Source organism: Manis javanica, chromosome 9 (genome assembly GCF_040802235.1).
Source record: "Manis javanica isolate MJ-LG chromosome 9, MJ_LKY, whole genome shotgun sequence".
Lineage (NCBI taxonomy): Eukaryota > Metazoa > Chordata > Mammalia > Pholidota > Manidae > Manis > Manis javanica.
The window spans coordinates 68,574,256-68,596,636 of NC_133164.1; positions in this window are offsets into that span (position 1 = coordinate 68,574,256).

Consider the following 22,381-nt stretch of genomic DNA (forward strand, 5'->3'; position numbering starts at 1 on the left):
AATAAAGAAATGCATGAATAACTTCATTATTAATGTCTATTGATTATTTATGCTTTCAAATAGGCAAGTGTAGCTGCTAATATTTTTAGCATGTAAATCTATATGTTTATTTTGGTTTTACCTGTTTATTGGCCAATTTACAGTCTACATTATGGGCATTTTTATTGCTTTACACACTTATTTGATATGCACATAACCAGTGTCAGTGTCCCAAATGACTAGTGTTTATTCAGTTTGATTATTATGTTACATTTCTGAGCTTATTTTCCCTTTGGAGAACTAACTCTACAAGGAAGCCCAGTAAATCTTTACTTAAAAATTTCAAACTTTAGATTGATTTCAGCAGTGAGTTTGTATTGATCTCAAAAGCTTTGCGTTCCTAACTAAAAACTAATCTTTATTTCACCCTTTAGTGACTGCAGCCATAAATATGCTCACTCCTACCAGTGTGGAGTGGATTAATGGTTATTGGAGATCTGGGCTTCCAACTGAGCCTCGGAAACCTTAACCTTTGGAGGACAACACACAGGCATTACCCCTTGTCAGCTCTAAGCCCTGGGTCCATTTTTGACATTTACCTGAGTGTTAAAGAGGAAGCAGAGCAGAGACTGGGGAATAAAGCTCCAGAGATTCTGCTTGGTTATCAATCACTCACAGTTAGATTGACTGCCGGTCCGGTCCCAGTCCGGCTGTTCCTAGCCATTAGAGTCACTGAAAGGCCGGGCGCTGCCCCTCTGCTGTGGAGCCGAGGTGAGCCCCTGGGGAAGACCTTGCCACCTGCCTCCAAGGAGGGGCTTCCACACTGCGAACACCCATTTTCATGGTCGCTCCAAACTTGCTGTACCGATGGAACTAACATTCTGGGGAGTTATGTCCAGCCCATTTGCAGGATCTAATAAGGTTAGCAAGGAACAGAACAGAATTTGTTATCAAGGGATAATCAATGAGCATTCCAGGCCAGACATTTATTTCATCTCTCAGACAGATAGCTGACACATGGTCATGAGGCCGTTTCTCAAAGTGCTGTCCTTGGTGCCCCCAGGTCACAGAAGCAACCGAGAGCCAGCGCTTAGGTTCTGTCAGCGCCCTGCTCCGAGCCACAGGTCCAGGTTCTGTTGGTGTCCTGCTCCGAGCCACAGGTCCCCCGAGGGGTAAGGTGGCCCCATAGCCTGAGCCCTGCAGCCATAATGTTGGTGTGTTTTCCCCTTTACCACCGACTATGCTGGGAACTAAGAATTCTTACTTGAACCTGATGGCAGAAATTACGATTAGCTAACCCAAAATCCATATTTCTCTTTCTTTTCAGTAATGAAACTGTAAATTTTCATCCAAGCCCTTTGCTGCTCAGTTATCATTTCCCTGCATTCCTGATAGCGGGACCCAGGAGGGGCTTTCCATGTGATTTAGGTCTCCCTTAAAGGGTGGGAACGGCTGCCCCTTCCCTCCGCTCTGCTGCCGGGAATGGGCCCATATCAGCTGGCGCCTCGGCAGCACATCGGGGACCACGAGAACAGGGCTGATCCCGGGGGTAGGCGGGCCGGAGAGACTGAGGGGCCTGGGGCCCTCCCGATTCCACGAAACCACCGCATGGTCCTGGGCTGCCTGTGACGGGCTCTGTTCCACATGAGAAAATAAAACCTAGGCATTTAATCCCTCACTGGGGGAGGGAAGTCGCTGTTGATTCATAATGGAATAAGATTACTGACTGGTACTGACCCCACTGAGGGTCATGGGGTCACATCAGGCAACATCCTCCCACTTCTGATGACCCCAACTTTTCCCAAGCATTATTACTGACTGAGGGTGAGGGTCGGGTCTGAATATCAGCAGTGGCCTGGCCACGGGCCCAGGAGTCAGGGCACTCCAGGGCTTGCTCTGATCTCAGGAAGGTGTGTGTGCTCCTGGCCGTGGTCCACAGAACAGGGACGGGTTTGCAGTTGGCCAGAGGGGCTCTTGGGAGGGTGGCAGCCCCAGGACATGCATGCATTCCAGAGGCTAGACTGCCTGCTAAGGCCATTGATCGCTTAGTGACACCCCCACACTCTGTGAGGTTAGCCCTGGTAAGGCTGATCCATAGGGATGCAGTGTGGTGCCTTAAAGCCAGAGGCTTACTTAAAGTATTCCTTTTATATTGAGGAAGAAAAGATTATACTCTTTTCTTCCATCAATAATTCTATTTTTTTATGTTCCCAGATCTGATGCTATGCAGTCATTATATTTGTAGGGACTGCACTTCATTCCTTACCATCATGATCCTTAAGATAATGTGCAAATACAGCAAGCGAGAGTCTGCTTCCTTCCTGATGGTGGCAAAGTCATTGAAGTCATTTATTACAGGTTTTTCCCCTTTTGTCTTTTCTCCCTCATTCTGTTCAACATGCAGCTACGACCTCTAATGTGCTTACCTCTATTGATACATTGATTAGTGGGATGGTAATGCATGAATTTGCACAAATGATTAGTTACTAAATTTCATGTTCCAACACCTAGTGTGACCTTGGTTATGTTAGAATAGGGGATCTAAAAGTATGGTCCCCGGACCAGCAGGGTGTCAGCTCCTCAGGGAACATGTTAGAAATGAAAATTCTTGGACCCCACTCCAGATCTACTAATCAGAAACTGGAGGTGGGACCCAGCAATTTACTCTTAAAAGCCTTCTGGGTGATCCTGACACCTGTTCAAATTCGAGAACCAGTGTTCCCTTTAAACCCACCAGTGATGTTTAAAGGTATGTTCCTTAGTGTTCCCACACAAGTGAAATCTTAGAGAGACTCCTACATGTTGGTTACTGAAAATTGAATTATGTATTACTTTTACCTCATCTATCTCAGTCTACAGATAACTGGGCCAGGTAGTAAGATGACCCAATTTGTGCTAAAATAGCACTAATAATAATAACAGCTAACATTGTATACTGCTTCTTCAGTCCTCAAAGTGATGACATGTTAAAAAGTTCATTTGATTGTACAATGGATTCAAATATACCATCTTAGTCAATGTAATTTAATTGCAGGAAAAAATAATAAACACAAACTGTTGCAGGACCATGTTTTATTCTTTTTCTTTGTCTCTATATCTCTGGTTCTCTGGCATGAGAAATGATACTCAGTAAAATAAACCTTATTTAATGTATGAACACCTAAATGAATAATACTCAAGTGCAATTTGTAATGACTTAGAGGGAAAATCTATTGAGTTTTGGGCCAAACTGATTTGGATGGAGAGAGAACTTTATAAAAATGTTGCAATTTTCTAGCTAGTATTTGACACTAAGACATTTGACAAAGTTTAATACTCACTGACTTACAGATGCACTATAGAGATTGACAAATGGCCTTCATTTGAACCCAGGATAGCTATTGGGTCACATTCATGAGGCCAATGTTCTTTCTGTGTTATTATTAGCACTATTAGAATATCATTTTTCAAGAACATAAATATAATATTTAGGAATTGACTTAAATGATTCTTAAATTCATTTTCATTACACCTATAATAATAAATTAGGATATTATGCTCCATTAGTTCACTAGATATGCTTAAATAGTTTATTAAAAATTATATTAAAAATAAAAATGAAGAATCATCTTAGAAAATGGGGGGAAAATAAAGCAAAGAATATCTAAAAAAAAACCAAAAACCCTAGCACCTAGCTAAGTGCTAAGTTTATTAAAGGAATTAACCAAGTCCTTTTACTAATATTCCAGGATTGTCAACCTAACCAAATATTTCAGGGTTTGATAATATTCTCTCTTAGCTCTAAGACTCTTAATCTTTTCTAAAGCTTTCCAAAAACAGCAAATCCCAAACCACAGTGTTCTGAAGCAAACTTCTGATAAAGAATTTGGAGTATTTTCAATAAGAATAACTTAAAATTAAATTTCCAGGAGTGAGCGTTAGTGGAAAAGATTCAAGCTTTGAAGTTAAAAATCTGGGCTTAAGTTCCACTTGTGGAATTTATTAGCTGTTAGGCCAGGTTATTTATCCCTCTGAGCCTCAGTTTCCTCATCTGTAAGTTGGGAGTGATAATACCTATGTCAGAGAATTCTTGTTAACATCACACAGAACTGTATTTGTTGATTTTTTAGCCTAGAGATGAGCAACTAGGAAGTCCTCAGTATACAATAGCTCTTGTTATTGTGAAAGAAAATGTGAATACACATGAAATAATACATAAAATATAAAAGGATGAATAAATGTTATTGATATATTAGGGTTTTTTTTTGCCAGAAATAAAGTGAAACGATTACACTTGGGGGATTACTCTTTCTAAGAACATGCTTGGAAAATTCAAACCCATTTAATTACATGACTTTCTTCAGTTAGTGCACTAAAGACTCACAAAATCTGAGAAAATATTGAGGTCTTTATTAATTTGTCTATAGAAATGCATACACAATTCCCTAGTAATTCAAAAGAAAGCTGCTCTTGAATTCTGTCATGCTAAAAGACAAGGAACTAGACAGGCACATTCACATAGCCTGCATGTCTTTCAGTAACATGAATGTGGCACTGAGTTTTTAAAGAGAACAATGAAGATGACAGAGAAAGAGAGTGACAGTGTCCAAAAATGATCTTACCTACATTCTTGGATAATTTCCACATCACAATCTACTACTTATCTTAAAAAAACAGTAATAAAGTAAGGAAGAACCAATATCACATGGGAAGACAGTTACCCCATCATCCTTTAACTCACTGAACCCTAACCTTTCCTGAGCACTTACAAAGGGTCATGTGCTAGAAAACTAAAGATGAATCAGACAATATCTTCTCTGGGACAGTTCAACGACCCAACTGAGCAGGACATAAGAGGATAGGTATCTCTAAGAAGCTGAGGAATTGTTGAGTACCAGACTAAAATCAGGCAAGTGAAAACAGCCAGCAGACAGAGTAGTAACTAAAACACACTCACCTGAGGAGCTTCCAGGAGAACAATTACACAGTTTTGCACAACTTATTAATGATACCACAGATAAACCAGTCAGAGAAGGTGTGAAGGACAGCATGCAAGTTTCTAATAGCTCTAAGGTCTTCAAGCTTTTACAGTTATAAGTGCAAGAATTATTTATATAGAGCAATAGTTCTTAAAGTGTGGTACATTGACCCCTTTGGGCATCTGAAATCCTTTACAGGGTCTATGACGTCAAAACTATTTTTATAATAAACAAAGATGCCTCTTTTTTCTTTTTCTTTCTTTCTTTTTACTATGCTGATATTTGTTACTGATGGTGGGAAACTGTTGGTCAAAATAGTGAAAAAATAGTGGGTGAAACTTCTGGTGCCTTAATAAGAATCAGAGCAGCACCAAGCTGAACTAGCAGTTATATTCTTAAATGCTATGTATGCCCAGTTTTAAAAAATTGCCAGTTTCACTTAAGAATGTCTTTGATGAAGTGGTACGAATATTAATTTTGTTACATCTTAACCTTGGATACATATATTTTTAATATTCTGTGTGACAAAATGGGAAGTTCTCCTACCACAGTGGAATGATTGCCTCTAGGAAAAGTTCTTGTGCAACTGTTTGAGTTACAAGCCAAACTAGCCACTTTTTTTTTTTTCATGGAACATGATTTAAGCTGAAAAAATGACTGAGAGAACTTTTCAGGGTTAATTATAGGGCAGAAATTTTCTTGACAATAAACAAAACAAACCTGTCACTTCAAGGAAAACAAATGATTATGTTTATTGCCAAGGATAAAATTTGAGCTTTCAAATGAGAAATAGAGTTCTGGAAATTCTGCGTTCACCAGCATGATGTTGACTTAAACACTTATCTAATGAGATTGGTGGTACTATTTACATATGATTTTTAAAAATATTGTGTAATGATATGTGTCAACATTTAGAAGATTTGCATAATTCAGTATTTTCCAGATATCAATGTTTAATGATGCAAAATCAAGCATGGGTAAAGGACTCATGGTAGACCAGTAGATTTTAATGCAACAGAGTACAGAAAGTCAATTAATATAATGTCATATTCCATTGTGCAACTGATCCAAAGGAAACTGCAACTTGTCAAGCTTTGATGTAATATCAAAAAAGAAATTATCTAAAATGGCTACAAAAATGCCCTTATTTTTCTGCCTATATGTCTGTATGAGTCTGAATTTTCTTCATATGCTTCCACCAGAGCAACTATATTGTAACACATTGAATGAAGAAGCAGATACAGGAATCCAGCTGTCATCTATTAAGCCAGATATTAAAATGATTTGCAAATACATTTTTAAATGCCACAATTATCACTAATTTTTGTTTATTTTGGATAATAGAGTTACTTTTCATAAATTGTGAGTTATTTTAACCAGGCTTGTCATTTTTAAATAAATGAAAAAGTATTGTTTTGAATGCTGTCTTTTCATTTCTAGTAAGGTAACTATCAGTAGGTATAATCCATGTAACTAAAATCTTTTAGAGTACTCAATATTTTTTAAGAGTATGAAAGTTTCCTGGAGCAAAAGTGTGAGAACTTCTGCTGTAGACTATAAGAAAATAACTCTTGGTAACATTTTGATTTCCTCACACACTCTTGTGGACAGATCTCAACAATCTTGGCCAAATGTTGCACTTGAGCATGAAAGGATGAGGTTAAAATTGCTGTGTTGAATATCACAGGAATCCTGTGGGGGAGTTGGGGACTGTACGTGGACTCCTGAAGATCCACAGGCAGTGACTCTCCCCTACAAGCAAGTCCCTCTGGTAAACTTCTCAGGGCATTTATTCTCTGAAAGCCAAAATTCTTCTAGCACTGGAGCATAAGGTACTCTGATTTTGTGACACCTCAGGACGTGAAAAATGGTCTCAAGAGATGATTATGGAAAAACTTCTTTGTCAAATAATCTTAATTTGCTTTGATTTTTAAAAGTTTTAAAAGTATTGAACTTACGTTTGCTTTTTTAGAGCTGTATATGTGTATGTGTATGTGTATGCACTAAATACGGTGTCTAGAATCTACTTGCTGCAGGGTACAGACATCGAAACATTGAAAGGCAACCGTAGCTGTAGGGACAATGCTTATGAGATGAGCTGGTACACCACTACTGAAGCTCACCTGCTACACTTTTCCTTCAACTCTGTAGCTACTTTATTCTTCTGTTTTTCCTCTTCTTTCCCAGCGAGGTTCTAGCTCAGTACCCTTATTGTAATTGACTCCCCCAGGCTCTGTCCATTTTTATTAAGCACCAAAATGTCAGTTAGTTAGCCAGAAGATGTTGCTGAACTCTGCACGGTGCACTGCACACACTCATATTTAAAGGGGCACATGAGCCGGGGATGTCTTGTGCAGAGCCAGGAGCAGGGCACAAAGAGTCAGAGAGCCTCCCCTCCTGTCATTCCTGCAGAGCCAAGAATTTCCTTTTAGAACAAAATCCCTTCAGGTTAAGGCCAAAAATATAAGGGAAAACCAAATACTTCCCACGTGGTACTACAGCATTTGTACCTTACTGTGAATGAGTAGCCCAGGACCTGTGCAGTAGGGACCTGCAAGGAGAGGCTGGCAGAGGCCCCTCCCTTGGCAAGGAGAGGTGAAGGGGGCGGCGGCCAGGGATACCAACATTAGGTGCCCTGGGGGTCCCTGTGGTGCGGTGGCAAGGCCTTGCAGGTCAGTGCCGGCTGGCCATGAGGGTGAGGCCTCGCTGTCCTGTTCACATACCAGCTGGTGGCTCAAGGCCGCCTACTCCATCTTGAGGTGCATCAGCCTCCTGAACTAGTAAATAAGGATGATCCTAGGTATCCTGTAGGGCTGAGCGGAGAGTCAGCAAGAGCAGGCCTGGGCACAGAAGGTGTCTAATAAATGTCTCTTTTCTTTTTCTGTTTTAGAAGTTTTCACATACACGTAGGCATTTGTGACCTCTCGAGTGGGCAAATGGACCCATTTTTCAGGGAGCAGCTGGACGTGTCCCAACTTCTTTTCCCTAGCCCTAATGGGTTGGCTTGTTTTAAAGCTCTTCATATATCTAACACAGACACTATGCATCAAAAGCTTTCTTAAAAATTGCAAAGAATGGAGTGTTCATTCTATCCTCCCTCTGCACGTCAGTTGTGTCTTCCAGAAATTCCAAGAAGTTAGTGAGGCCTGACCTTCCTCTTTCTCTCCTTTTTTTTCTGTAAAACACACCGGCAGTCTTTAATCATGCTGTGATTATCTAAATGCCACCCAGGTTAGCTCCTGAAATAGTTCCAAACAAATATTTAACCTGAGACACACAAGTAGCTGGTTTGTACTTTCCAGAGTCTTCACAAGAATCTTTTTTAAAGTATATTTGTCATTTTTCTCTTTTTATTTTTATATTCAACTCTAGAGAGAAGCATTTCCTTTCATTTCATTATAGATTTTAATAGAAACTCAGGTTCAGTTACAGATTTTGTGTGTGTGTGTGTGTGTGTGAGCTTCTTGTTGGGGTGATTAACATGCAAAGCATTTTATAACATTTTTTTTTCTTTCAAAAGAAGACAACTGGCTCTATAAAGTGGACAGAGTTCGTCTATTAGCTGCTTCCCTGGTCACCTAGTTTCTCACCTGATGAAAGCTAATTTCACCAACAGAGTTAACTGTTCTAAATGAGAGGCTTTGAAAAGGAAGATCAGTAAAGAGAAAACAGGCCCAAGAGGAGTTAGGACCAGGAGTAGTAAGTGCTGCAAATGCTAGCAGAGGCCATGGTGTGCACCTGTCTTATTCCCTGCTGGAAATTAGCCAGCCACTCACTCTGGTGGACGGTGATGACAATTCAGAGAGTTGGCACCTGAGAGAGATGCAAAACGACAAACAAGAACAGCCCCCAGCCAAAACCTGGAGTCAGGAAACCATCAAACTGCGAGTCGGCCTCAGAGCTTCGGGGCTCTCTTCAGACGGTCGCTTTGCAGCGAACATTTCTCTGCCTTTGATGCGGTGAGGAGGATCCGTGGAGTGACGGCGAAGGGACAATGGGCATGGGTGATGCGGTACCTTGAGTGACAGCGCAAATGCAGTGACCCCAGTGATATGGGGAAGGAAATGGCAAGAGAGCCACCTAAGCACGCCCTCTATTTGAATTACATTCTTTCCTTGTTGGTCAAAATGTCAACATCCTTCACTGGATGCAGTGGTATTTCCAACAGGAAGTGCTTTATTGTTGAGACCCCTAGGTAGCTGGGAGATTTGGCCTTTCGCCCCGTCCTTCACCGAACAGTGGTAGTGAAATGCTGGAGCTGCCTGCAGAGAGGACTGAAGTGTTTGGTGCATTATGGGACAAAAGTCCGGATTCTCTGCTCCCTTCAGATCTCTAGTACATGCAAGGGAAACCCTCCTTAAGCATTCTTCTCCCTATTTTTTTTCCCTCCCAAGAGGTTGCATGCTTCCTTCACCCTCTGAGAAATAGGCCTGGCAGCTTCAAGGCAGGCTTCTCAGTGTAGTGGGGCTGTCTTCTGTTATGTGTTGAGCTTTCTCCCAGGTTCCCCTCATCATGCCCCATGTGCTGTCTGGGAAATACAGTGCAAATAACCATCCAGGGAAATACAGTGCAAATAACCATCCATCGCTTTGCATCTCTGTAGTATGGCACCACCCTATTTCTTCTCCTCTAGGTAAGTGAAGATGATCTGACAAGATCACAAGCATTGCTGATAAGCACTGGCCTCCTGCAAAAGTCCATGCAGGCACACCTACATTCTGTAAGATGCTGCTGAGCAGATATCAGATATCAGCACCCTCCCCCATCACCTTCTCACTACTGAAAACTTAGTAACCTGGCATTGTCGAGTCATTCAAGCAGGGACAGTGGAATTCTACCTGTTCCTTAAGGCAGAGTATCTGCTAACTGCTGCATAGACTGTTAGGTATCCACAGTTCCTTCCACATGCAAAGAGCTCATGCTTAGGTAAATGCAAGCCTGAGTGAAAGCTTTGCAACTTCCTGTGTTTGTCTGAAATCAGCACCAAATTAAGCCAGTGTGCAAAACAGATTTCAACAAACATATTCCTCTTTTGCAGTGCCACTTCTTACTGTTGTTTTTTTTCTCCCCACCAGTAGAGAGGTGCCCTGGAAACAGGTCAGAAACACAAGGAGCTGAAAACTTTAAAGAAAACTTTCATAAATGCCACACAGTTTTATAAATGATCATGTAAGGGTTTTTTAAAACATTGGTTGTAATTTCTACTAGGTGTCACAACTCAGTGAACCATTAAAAGTGAACCGACTCACTGAACCGAACCGAGCTGAACAGATGGAATTCCACCCTTGCCACGCTCGATAGGCTCCCTGAACAATACCGTCTCCTTTGAAGTCCCCTCCTCTCAGTTGCGTACCTAATGCAAACACGTGGGGTGCTCTCCGGGTAGAATGAGCCCCTCCCCCTCCAAGCTCTTTGTCTGGGTGCACAGTGCCCTTGTTCAGGCAGAAGGGAAGACAGGCCATTTTGAAGTGCTTAGGCCACCCCCATTTTCAAAATTTCAGTGTTATTTTGCACTTGTTCCCAAATGGATGCTAGTACTAGATGTTTTGTCCCCTTGCAATTTTGCCCTGAGTTGTAGCTCACCTCTACCCGTCCCTGTAGGGATATAGCTTGAAAGACGTTTCTGTTGCATGTAGGCCTGAACAACACAGACTGAACAACACAGCCTGAACAACATCATTCTCTGTGCCTGGCTTTAGGTCAGCATTTGATTTTTCTTTCTTTTCCAGAAGTGCCAGACCACAAGACAATTTCAGCCTTTCTTGGCTCCTAAAATCCTCACAGCATAAGGAAAGTAAACTGATAAAAGCAGTTCCAGATACGCATTATTTGTTTATTAAGGTACTAAAGATAGTCTTAGTGGACCAAGAGATCAGAGGGCTATTTGCCGTCAATTCATTAAGCATTAGCCAATCATTTAATTAATTCAGTATATATTTATGAGGCTGACTACTGCCAACCCTCATTACACTGGACATTGCATGACATCTAAAATGGAATGAAGTTCAGGTCTTTGCTTTCCAAGAAATTGTAATCAGGAGAGAGAAGCTAGATGTAGACAATCATGCATTTGAAAATACCATTTAGGTGGCTCCTTAATTTCTATATTCCCTCCTGCCCACTTTCATCTTTTGACTCACAGGCTGTTGATTTGTAACCAGCCTGTCAGTATCTTCAGTTTTGGGGTTTTATAGATAGGCTTTTTTAAAAGCTCATGTTTTGTAAAGCTTCAAGCTGATTTTGCTCCTTCAGATATTCCTTCAAAGCTTATTATAACAAGAGGGTTTGGGAGACCATGGACCAGAGAGAAAGCCAGAGGGGCCCGGACTGGGGGTTTGGTTAGGCACAGAAGGTACTGGCAGGTGGGTCCCTGATTAATTCCAGAGAGGTCAGCTGAGGGAGAGGTTAGTGAGGAAGAGGGCCAGAACCTGTGGTGACTGGTGTCAGGGATCCCATACTGAGGTCAGGACTCTGGAACGCACAAGGTCAGGGGGTGAGAACGAAGTTCTGGGCAACATGGGGTCGTGAGTCTGGGTCAAACCCGTACAGCAAGAGATTAGGAACCATTCAAAAGGTCTGGATAAGAGGGATAGGATGTAAACAGAAGCACCGGCTGGATGCTGAATGGCCCTGTGGCCCTCAGTCCTCTGACACTGCTCTGCTCTCAGGCCAGAACTGGTTACAGGCACAGGTGTGCCCACAAGCAGTTTTGAGATTAAATGAAAGGTGGATAGTTAGGTATTCCGTGAGAGCATTAAACAACAGTATCTGGAAGCTGTCTGTGAATCTGGGTTTCTATGTTTAGATGTTCCTGAGGGATTCAACTTGCCATTTAATTTTGAGGCAGTGAAAACAGCACTGAAGTTCAGTCCTTAGCATCTGTAGATTTGAATCTGAACTGGTACTTGTGGAAGGAATCGCTCTGAGACACAGGTGCTTCAAGAGTAAAGTAGGAATGACACCGATCCCAGAGTGCAAGATACTCAGCATTTAAAGATAACAGAAAATCATTCGTTATAAATATAGAAGCATTGTATCATGATCCTCCTTACTACAACCTGGACTTTTTTGGAATTTTATCCCTTTCCCTTTCAGATGGCGAGTGTCGCCCCCTGTGAAGTCAACAGCCTGGCTGGCCTCCTTGATCCTCTTCTCTTATGCCAGTGACTCAATCTTCCTTCAAAGAGTCTTTGCTATTTTTTCTAAGTCAGTCCTGACCAGCAGCAATGACAGAAGCTTATGCGGAACACATTTACCAGCCCTGTGGAAACCGTTTCCAAGCTCCCGCCGGGGGCACCCACCCGGCGGCGTGGGCCGGATGCCAGGTGGGGGGCCGGGGTCCTGGGATGGTGACGCCGAGCCCTGCTCTCCCTTGAGCTCCAGGCGCAGACATCGCGCACAGTCGCTACCCCGAAACCGCACGGAAACGGACTCCAATGCGGTCCCCTGTGTCTCCTGCGCGGACACGGAGTCCCTAAGGGCCCCTTGGGTGTGTGGTCAGGACGTAGGCCGGATGCACACCTGACCGTGGGATGGTGGAGAGGGTGCCTCGACGTTCTCTTCTAGCTACTCCTCAGTGGTCGGTATGGAACATAAAAAGCCGTACGTGAAGACTCTGCAGGCTGAAACTGACGGACAGCCTTAGAAAGAAAAAAGTAAGTCTTCTTCTGTCTCCACCTTGAACTTCCATAGACAGCACTCGATTTAACATTTTTAGATAGAATCGAATAAAGAACACGACTCCTGCTCTCTAGCCGGGCTCCGAGCCTGGGTTTCCTGGCTCTCCGGGCACGTGGTGAACGGGATCCCTCTTTCCCACCGCGTCTGCCCGCGTCCCCACCCCGGCTGTGCGCGCCTGTTTCTAAGCGCGGGCTCGTTTGTGCCGCCTGTACGGCGGTGTCACACGGAGCGTGGGATCATCCTGGCGGCTGCGGTCAAGGAGCCCATCGCCCGGAAGTTACATCGGCGTGGCTGGCACTACAGCAGACAAAATTCACTCGTCTACAGATTATCTGGAATTTCGCTTTTTCTTGGGGAAAGTGGAGCTGCTGTGACTGGTCACATGGGCGTTTTCTCGGTGCTTCGCGTGGAGCTGGCAATGCCTTTGCAGGGAAGATTCTCATTACCTGCGGGCTCTGGGCAGGAGGCCCGAGGAGCGAGAAGTCCCATGTCTGCACTCGGGTTCTGTGTGTCCATTAAAGGTGCACGAGCAGAGAGCTGCCTGCGGGGAGGGCCCCGCCGGCGCAGTGCCGTGCCCCAGGCCGCAGCGCTCCTTCCAGCACGCCTGCAGACATGGGGTGGGGGGGTGGGGGTGCCCGTGGGGGGGCGGGCCCCTCTCCCCTGCTCTCGCCGCTGGGACGCCCTCCTCCAACCCCTCATCTGCTCCCTTCAGGTTCACCTGTGGGCTCCTGGCAGCACTTTCCAACACACCCATTTGCTCCAGCCCTGAAGAAATTTAATTGCACTTTTCTCTGTACTTCCACAGCAGTTATTTATAAATCCTTCTTCCCCATTCATCCATGAACCTCTTCACAAGAGGTTCTCCCTAATCTTATTAATCTTTGGGAGGCAGAGTAAGTTATGGGTTAAGAATATGGACTCTGGAGTGAGAAGTTGGATCTAACTTCCGATTCCTCCAGGTACAAGCTGGATCTCTTTGACACATGTAATCACTCTGAGCCTAAGTTTTACCAGTTGTAAAATGGCTTTTTGTTACCACATAGAGGTTTCTTTGAGAGCTACAAGAAACATCCCCATTAGGCATGTGGCACACGGTAAGCCCTCAGCAGCTATGAGCTCTGGCTGATGGTGTCCCTTCAGGCTGAGTGCCTAGCGGTGGCTGATTCACAGCAAGACCTTGGCATGTGCTTTGTTCACTTGGCTCATAACATCCTTAAACCACATGGTAAAAAATATGGCTTCAAGTGGCAGCTTGTCCATTTCTTTCTTTGCAGGATGGGAAGGAGTTAAGAGGGAGCCTGTCTGTGAAAGATGGTGGAAAGGATATGGAAACTGAACCCTCAAACCTGAACGTACATTTAACATTGCCGAGAATATTACCAGATAAGAGGACCCCATCTACCTTTCAGAGTGCCTTGCATTTACTAAGTGAATACAGAAACATCTTCTGAATTTTTTGTAGCTCAGTTTCAATATCCAATCACATATTATAGTGCCAACCTGGCTTCTCTAGATGTAAGGAGAACAGAGCACAGCAACTGCCGTGAATCTGATCACAAGCCCCCTGGGGCCTTTGCAGCAGGGAAACTGAGATACCAGCACGGGATGTGATCAAGGTCGCAGGCAGTGGCAGAACCAAATTAAAATTCATGTTCCCAGAGTCCTTTCCATGCCATTGCTTCACCTACTGACCCATGGTGCTCTATCAAGAAGTGCTTCTGATCAAGTGATTTTCAGGTTTCAGTAATACAGCATGTCGGCAAGGGCTTTGGGGGACAGTCTCGTATTATATACTTCAGCTACTTTTTGGCAACTACTGGCTGTCTCATGTATATGTTGACTTAATTGCATCACACAGGCCAACACTGAAGAAAGTGGTGCATTTTGAATATGGAACCGTACGTACAAGAGCTTAAATAAAGTCTCTATTTGAAAAATTAAAAAGACAAACAGAAATGGGGCAGATGCCTTTCTTACAGACTGTTCAGTCCATTACAGGGACGTGGCACTTTCCTTTAACCTCTGAGACATCAGAGCCTGCAAGTCAGGCTTATTTACTTAATACTGAATAAATGAATCAATGAATATACAGAGGCCTCAACATTTCAGGTATAGTTGAATAGGTCCCGCACTTTGGTGCAATGTCCCCCTAATACTAAAATGGTGGATATTTTCCTCTACCCAATGCTTTTTAAATTTGTTATGTGTATATGTAATAGGATGTTGAAACTTAAATTTCTAAGCAAAATTCATGATTTTATAGATGTTGTACCCCACAGTTAGGTGCTGGATCAAAGTGTGCGTGTTTAAAGCAGGAGATCCAGAGCTGGTTTCACAGCTTGACGCTAGGGGAACACTGACCCAGTTGAGGCTGTAAACTGTTCAGAGAGAAGAAAGGGGAGAACATGCTGAGGGCCATTGCTCAGGGGAAGCAGTGCCGAGAGCCTCCTCGGTGCCCTGGGAGGAGGGCTGGAGGCGAACCTGACCTCGCTCAGCAAGGAGAACCTCCAACACAGCCTGGAGAGCTGGTCAGCCCTCCTCTGTCTGAGCCCAGAGTGCCCTGAGTCTGACTGCAGCCTAGGAGACAGAAGAGTGGATGAGGTGCCCAGAGAGCTGAGTGAAGGCGCATCACTGCTGCGTCCAGAAACTTCAGTCTTGCTGGAAGTTCTGAGATGCAAAACCCCAGGGACCAGAGGGAATCTGATGTATGAACGGCCTGAAGCCGTTTTACGTCCTGGCAAAGCAGCCAGCCTAGAAGAGGCAATGGGACTCTGGCAGAGAAAACTCTTCATCGGGTGGACTGAGACCCAGGGGCCAAGGCAGGGGGCAAGGCAGTGCCGGGAGAAGCATGAACGGAGAGGTAGTTAGAGGGGACAGGCAGGGGACTTGCCAGACTTAGCTGCAAAAACCTCTGTGAGTGAAAACGCTTAAATGACCTTCTAGACCCAGACAGCATCAAGTCAGCCTAGAGCAACACCAGTTCACGTAAGAAACCTCCCTGCCTGCCTTTCTGCTGCTAGCTCCCTGCATTGTGAGCCAGTGGGGGTTGGAAAGCTAGCTAGTGAGTGGGTAGAAAGAGCAGAAGAGCCGGACAGAGTGAACGAGTGTTCTGCCCTCCAGGGCCGGGCAGTTTGTTGCAGCTGGTCCTGCTGGTGGACGGGAGAGGATTTAGCTCTAAATCCAATTCCGACTTCCCATAATTACCAGCAATGGGCATCTGACTAGTGATATGAGATTGTTTTGAGCCTTGAGTGAATCTGGACCCACCTATTACTAATAGTAAACATGTAAGTGAAGGAATCTGTTGAAGGGGTGTTGATAACAGGGGCGAGGCATCCCCCACGGAGCACTTTCTAAAGGACAAGGAGAGACCAAAACAAAGTTACGCTTTAATTATACCTCATTAGCAGAGCTGGTCAGCATAGCAGATAGATTTCTCTTTATTTCATTGGGTGCATGCTTTTGTCAGCCTGGACAGAGCTCTCATATTAAAAAACATATGGTTTTGGTCATTTTTGGGAACCACCTCTGTGTACCACCTCTGTGGGTGCTCTGCCTCCTTCCTGGGTTGCAGATCCGAGGAGGCGGCCATGGTTCCCCAACTCTGCTTCCTGCCAGTCAGGTTAGTAAGAATATGTCAGTCTGGCTACAACCAGAAGAAAGGGCTTAAGAGAGACTTAAAATCAACCGGCCTCCTAGCTTGTCTACCCAAAAAATGAACTAAGATATGATATGAGGAGGAGCTTCCAGCATCAGCACTCTCTGGAGGACTCATGCCGGGGGATGATCATCAAAAAGCCTCCACAGGGATCTGGGCGATGCTGTGGTCGTGGCTGCGTCCACCCCACCATTTCCTGAACTTGCCATTGGAATGAGGAGGGAGAGTCTAGGATGGCATGTGCATACAGTGAGACAACGAATTTGACCGGATCTGTACTGTTGGAACTCAATCACGAGCTGGGAGGGGTGTAAGTTGTAGCACTCCAAAATCTTACGACTATAGACTATCTATGGTTAAAAGAACATATGGGATGTGAACAGATCACAGAAATGGGTTGCTTTAATTTGTCTGACTTCTCTCAGACTGTTCAAGTACAGTTGGACAATATCCATCATATCATAGACTAATTTTCACAAATGCCTGGGGTGCATAAATGGGTTTCTTGGCTTCACTGGAGATGGTTGGTAATTATAGATTTGCTTTGTTTATGTCACCGTATTCCTATTATGTTAATATGTGTGCGCAAGTTAGTTAGTAGTTTAAAACCTATACATACTTAAGGTACTCTACAAAAAGATATGTCAAAGAAATAATCAATCCTCCCATATTTTCTTCCATATGCTACCTCTGTAGCTTTTCTTCTTCCTTCCTAATTACAACCCTTGAATAGAATTCATGCCTCATATCGAATTTACCAAGTATCATAATTCCTCCAGGTGGTAAAGATACCTTGAGACAAGTGCTGGGCATAGAAGCCACAGCGCATAAATCTGCAAAGAAGTAAAAAGCTAACCTTTTCAAACAATATGGCTTCTCTCTCACTTACCAACTTTGCATTTCCCTGTATGGCCCCGTAAGATGACTGGTTAGCCAGAGACGGGTAAGATTCCTCAAGGGAGGACCAACCTAAGACAGGCACAGTCACAGGGGGGCCATCAGGTGAGAAATTGGAGAACAACAGTGGTGAAGCTTAGAACCTCACCCCCCCTGTGTTGAGAGAAACTTCTGCATCCATGGATGTTTTATTGCCCTTGTCTAGCTCGGATTAGCACATAGTCTACAGGCACACACCTGATCATCTACAATTGCTCTCTTACAACACTAAACTATGTTTTCTACCTTTATCTTGCATCTACCTACCACTTCAGCATTTTATTAAAAATAAAAATAATAATAATAATAAAGGGAGAAATGTGGGATCCACATATAAATCAAGTATAAAAATCAAACGAATACTCATATTTGACCTGATTGTTTATAGTTTATAATGCGTGATCAAAACCGAAAGTTTCTGTGATGAATGCCCTTGTACTGTTCACCATGTAAGAACTTACTCACTATGTAAGAATTCGTTCACCATGTAAGAACTTGTTCGTTATGCTTCAGAAGATTGGAGACTGAAGAGAACTAGGCTTGAGATGGATTAATGACTGTGCATTGAGCATTGACCCCCCTATACAGAATTTTATTGTTGTTAACAACCATTTGATCAATAAATATGAGAGATGCCCTCTCAAAAAAAAAAAAATCAAACGAAAAAAAAAAAGATGCAGTAAAAAAATTCTCAGTTATACTATAGGTTGATCATGCAGATGGTAGTACAGCATGGAGAATATAGCCAATTACTTTGTAACATTTTTCTATGTTGACAGAGAGTAACTGCACTAGTGAGGGTGAGGATTTAATAATGTGGGTAACGGTTGAACCACTGCATTGTATACTTGAAACTAATATAAAATGGTTTATCAACTATACCTCAATAAAAAATGTATAAATTCAAAAAAAAAAAATCAACCGGCCTCCCCCACCTGCTGTCTGCTTGTCTCCCTTACACAGTGAAGAAAATAGCATCCATCTTCTGCCGATCTACCATGCTACATATTTTAGAGGTACCCTAAGTGGGCCACTGCATGCCAGCTGGTGGAAGATCACTGCTACATCTCGTTCTCTCCGGCTACCCTCCCACGGGCCTGTAAGACTGGCAGGTCAACCTGGCAAAGAGACACGGCCACCTCAGTGAGAGGAAGGACAGCTAGTGTCTGTTTGACTGCCGGCTGTGGACATACAGTGAGTGGATGAACATCTACTGGGCAGCTACCCGGGGTCATGCACCAGGCAGTGTTGCCATGTGACAGAGCTCCTCCCGGTGAACGGTGGCTCCCCTGCAAGGCATGTCCGCTGCCCTTTGTATGGAGGGGAAAGTGTGACTTGCTGAGCATCGTGAATTCAGGCCAAACTCCAGGATCCCTGCTTCCTGAAATTTCAGGAAGCTCTCTGAAACTACATTTTAAATACATTTTTGAAGCTTCTTATAATTTCCCTCATTCTTTCTAATCTCCAGAATCTAATCCCACATCAAAGCTGATAGTATTTTTAAGTAAGGAAATTGTTTCTGATTTCCATTAGCACATTTTTATGAGACTACACTGGCTTCTTATTAGAATTGAATTTCAAGATAGCAGATGCCCTACATTCCTTCTTAGCACTGTATACCTTGCCATTATAGTGCACAACACTTGATTCCAATCAACTTTTTTCAAACTCATTCCACATTTCCAATGTTTTTATACTTCCATTATTATTCACAAATATTCTCACAAGTGTGTTCCAATCTGGTGATGCTATAACTTTCCCCTAGAGGTTTATTATCTTCAGTGACACAGTATTCATTTCACCCACTCTCATTTCCTTGGACTAAGCCCAGAATAGCCCCTGCTCCTGCTAACGGCTTCACAGGTTGTGCGACGGACCCTGAGCCACGCACGTGGAGACACGCACCAGTCTGACCCCGTGCCTGTGACCTATCCATCCTTGTCAGGGGGCTGAAATTGCCTCCCACAGACTGCTTTTATTTCTCTAAAGCCCCCACATATTTCTGCTGCTCATTACATACATTTTGTTACAGGAAAGCATATCTCCTTACATTATTGGTTTTGGTGAATTTGATTCTTTTTAGCAAGGTGGTCTTTCTATGTGGTTTGGCCTTTTCTTTTTTTCAAAACCAAGCAGACAAGGAACCCCAGCGTGAGCCCATGTTGCATGTACCAAGATTTCGACTTCCTCTGGAGGCAGCACTGCCAGAAGTCAGGCTGTTGTCCTCCAGGGTGAAGCGTCCTCTCGGGAGAGCCCTCCTCCTATGGAGGCTCGAGGGCCAGCAGTGAGTTTCAGGCCAGAGGGGGGACTCCAGGGGAGGCCCGGTGCTTGTCTCGTGAGGGTCCGACAGGCTGGTCACCAGGACACACAGCTGGGTCCTTAGGGCGCGGGACCTGGGCAAGAAAGAAGTGAGCAATTCATCACCTCGGAGAGGCAGTGAGACGCCGGGTGCGAGCACATGGTGTCCTCGAGGTGCTGGAGCGGCTGCGGGGGACCCGGGGGCTCCCTGGGCACCCTTTGGGGACCTCAGAGCTGGACGTCTGGAGCCTCGCGTGTATGTGGGCTCCTGTGGAGACACTCCGGGGCTCGGCAGGGTGGAGCCTGCTGCCAGGGCTGCCCTACGCCTCGGGGCCTGGAGAGGATGGCATCCTGGGCCCCTGCTGCGGCTGGGCCGTGGGGGCGGCACTGTTTGGGGCCTTGAGGACGGGGCCCCGGTGTTCCTGCACAGCAGGTGGTGACGGAGGCAGAGAAATTACTGCTTTGTAGCTTTTATGAGCATTTTCTCAGCCCTAGGCTGAAATGGAACAAGAAACAGGAAACTATGAGAGAGACCTCAGTCCTGGCAATGTGCCAGGCCGCTTCGCCCTGGAGGTAGTGCCACGAGGAGGTGCTTTCCACCCCCCCGGGAGGTGGCGAGGTTGAGAGGCCGTGTGACTGGTCCGGCGCTGGCGAGGTCTGAGCTGGGACACTAACTCGGGAAGTCTGGTTGCAAGGCCTCGTCTTTAGTCCTCTCACAACACTGTGCAAAGTCTAAATGAAATCTTAAATACTATTTTTTGAAGAATTTTTTGAGGACTGGTGAAATTCCATGAAGAAACACCGCTGAATACATTAATTCAAGATTGGAGAAGGAATGTTAAACTTCTTGAAAGCAGCAATAGTGCTTTTAATAACTAAACTATCTTTATTATAAAATAAAACTCTCTCCTCCAGAATTTCCTGAGTTTCTTAGTCTTCCAATTGCCTTGCATGTTTTTCAGGTATGTCGCTTACAGTTTCCTTCCTATTACAGTGCAGTGCTGCAGACCAGGTCCCCCCACGAGATGCCCTGACTCCTGTCTCCCACTTCTCCTGCTCATTTAATACACTGCATCAGACAACCATCACTATGACCACTTGTCATCTGTCCAGAAACATACACTGGCAGCTCTAAATACCTATAAACTAGAACTCCTTAGCTGGACTACAGGGTTATTCGTGTGTACACACATCCATACAATGCCTTCCCCTGGGTGTCTTCTCCAAATACTCCCCTTGAAACACTTTGCTGTCCCACACTAGTGGCCCCCAAACATTCTAGGACTTTTCATCTACTGGAATCACAGCAAATTAACCTAGTTCTTCACGACCTCACTCAAGCCTGGCACAGTCCCTAAGACCCTGCCCCTGGTGCCTCTCTGTGAGTTTACAAGGGCTTCTCCTGTGGCCTGTGTCTGGCTGCATCTGGGCAGAGGGTGCATTGAGTGTGGCTGGAGTTGGATTTCAGCCGCCCCATCCTGTACCACTGGGGCTTTTTGTACAGAACAAAAACATTCTTCTGCAAATGGCAGCTCAGTCCGTGCCTCCCAGAGGGGCACTCAGCCAGCGCCCGACCGCCAAGGCACCTTTTGCCTTACAATCCTTTAGGTGGTTAATCCTGTACTGATTGGCACCAACTCTTTAAGTATGGTTTTTAAAATCCTCAACCAGTATTTATATTTTTAATATGTTGCTGTCCTAACTCCTCAGAATATTCCCTCCTGAGGGCAGGATTAATATATATGGTATGGTTCTCTGTTAGAATACACCACAGTGTCATGCACTGTAGGACCTCAAACAATGTGTTTGCTGATTTTACTTGTTTTTATGCAAGTAAACAGAGCTAATTATAAATGAAGCATTAATTTGTCAGGATTAATGATCAACAATTGGCTGTGCGTTGTTAGCTGGAAAGGATGATTTCCCCCAATGTGCACACACACCCCACTGTAGTGTTATCATGCCTTACCTTTGTTTTTATTATGCATCTTTTACATTTTGGTATATTGAACAATCCACATGTCTAAGTGGAGAGAATTATTCTTGTACTTTGACTTACACTGAATGCTGTGTAGCCCTTCATTATAGTTAGGCTTTTCAACATAATTATTTTCCCAACAACTATTTAAAAATACAACATACTTCCAGGGAAACAAAGATGAAAACATTCAGTTTCTGCCATGAATGAGATTTAATTCTGAGTGGGAGAAAACATCCACTCACAAACACAGTGTTAGTAGGACAGACGTCAGTTCCCTAAGAGCACTGCTGGGAATGTGAGTTAGGGGTTCAAAGGAGCTAAGAAGCTCTTGCATTTACGTTTGAGCTGCACTTCGCAATAAGGCAGAGAGGCCTCCCGTCACGCTGCCCCAGGCAGAGGTGTGGATGGGGTTAAGTCACAGAACCATCTCTGCGGTCACCGGATATTCAGTTTGGAGCAAAAGCATCCTGCATGCCACTGTCACATGCCTCCCAGGCACCGCCTGGCTCTGTGTGCCACCATCACAGTGTCATGTCTGCCCACCTCCCATCACTCCTGGCTAACAGATGAGGTCTGCCTGCAGTGCGTTGCCACCGTGTCCCAGAATTTGGTCCTCAGCAATGATACCTGTAGAACTGGAGGCGTGTGCGCCAGTTATATGCTTTCTAAGAGTCACGATGCTCCAGAAGGAGTAGCCCCAGGCAGAAAGAGGTGGCCGTCACGCTGATACTTGTTTCTGGGAGAATGTCCTTTCAGGGTTTCCTCACCTGTACCGAGTTTGTCATCACCTTAACCAGACTTGGGAGTTTTCTGTAATACTAACTGAAAACACCTCTTCTCATATTTTCTATTCCCCTTAGCATAGCTAAAGGACACTAGAATTCCCTAAAG